Source organism: Chrysochloris asiatica, unplaced genomic scaffold (genome assembly GCF_000296735.1).
Source record: "Chrysochloris asiatica unplaced genomic scaffold, ChrAsi1.0 scaffold00021, whole genome shotgun sequence".
NCBI classification, from domain to species: domain Eukaryota; kingdom Metazoa; phylum Chordata; class Mammalia; order Afrosoricida; family Chrysochloridae; genus Chrysochloris; species Chrysochloris asiatica.
Window position 1 is genome coordinate 16,692,667 of NW_006408539.1, and position 1,489 is coordinate 16,694,155.

Genomic DNA, 1,489 nt, shown 5'->3' on the forward strand with positions numbered 1-1,489 from the left:
GGGAGTGATTGACTTTGCAGTCTAGGAGCTGAGGTCCCTGGAACCATCAAGGAAGAAGAGTGGAGAGCGGGACCCTACCCAGAGAAGCAGTGACGCCAAAGATGGTGGTGGAGACGATGACATGGAGAGATGGAGCGCCTGGGTGCTCTAGACCCAGAGAGGGAAAGGGGCTGGGTGCTGACGACCGGGGGGCAGGCTTGCAGGGTATACCCTTTGGTTGGTTGATGATGCATGGAGGGGAATGTAACCATGGCAATGAAATGATATACAATAGGATGAATGTAAAGCTAATGTTCTCCAATGTAAACTATCACATAATTCACAATAAACATTCAAAAAAAAAAAAATTTGAGTCCTATACAAAGGCTTGTGGCACTGTAGGATAAGCACTAGACTGCCAACCGAAAGACTGGTTCTTCAAACCCACCAGCCGCTCCTCAGAAACCCTGTATAGGGGCACTATATGTCAAAAGCAACTCAACAGCACTTAACAATACAAAGGATTAGATGCTGCAGTAGCACAGTGGATTACGAACTTGGCTGCTAACCGCAAGGCAAGTAGTTCGAATCTACCAGTCGCTCCTCGGGAGAAAGATGAGGCTTTCTACTATGTGCCAGACTGCAAAGCCGTCTGAACTGCAAAGTCGGCAGGGTCAGAATTGACTCGATGGCACTTAACCACAACAAAAAATGTATAGCCTTGGAAACTCTATACAGAGTCACTGTAAGTTAGAACCGAATTGGTGGCACACAACCATCACCACCATAAATAATGGACTGGGAATCAAAACAGTGTTGGCTCCACACTAGAAATTTTGAAGCCAATGCAGAAATGCCTACACAATGTAAGGGAACGTTACTTCCAACCTAAAATTCTACATCCACCAAAATCAAAATGGGAAAAGAAAAGCATTTCCAGATATACAAGTTATTATTATTATTGCCTGTGTTAGACTCTTTCTCGGGAAGCAATGAAGAGCCAACTAGTTTCTGTGGAACTGATTCTGACTCACGGTGACCACATGTGTGTCAAAGCAGAACTTGGCTCCATAAGCTGCTCAGTGGCTGGTGTTTCAGAAGCAGATCTCCCGGCCTCTCTTCAAAGCAACCTTAGTGGGGCTGGTAGCTGAGTGCATTCACCATTAACAAAGGAAGAACGAACGCTGGACGTGGACAACCCTGTGACATGTTGTTGTTAGCTGCTGCCCGGTCTATTCCAACTCACAGAGCCCCATGTGTGATGTATCCCCCCGTCTATCCCAACTCACAGAGCCCCATGTGTGATGTATCCCCCGTCTATCCCAACTCACAGAGCCCCATGTGTGATGTATCCCCCGTCTATTCCAACTCACAGAGCCCCATGTGTGATGTATCCCCCGTCTATTCCAACTCACAGAGCCCCATGTGTGATGTATCCCCCCGTCTATTCCAACTCACAGAGCCCATGTGTGATCTATCCCCCCGTCTATTCCAACTCACAGAGCCCCAT

General features: G+C 47.3%; 1 protein-coding gene across 1 annotated transcript in view; it reads right to left on the reverse strand.

Annotated features, from left to right (window-relative positions):
* KDSR (3-ketodihydrosphingosine reductase) overlaps positions 1-1,489 on the reverse strand; it is a 43,470-nt gene that overhangs the window by 17,596 nt on the left and 24,385 nt on the right. The window lies entirely within an intron of this gene.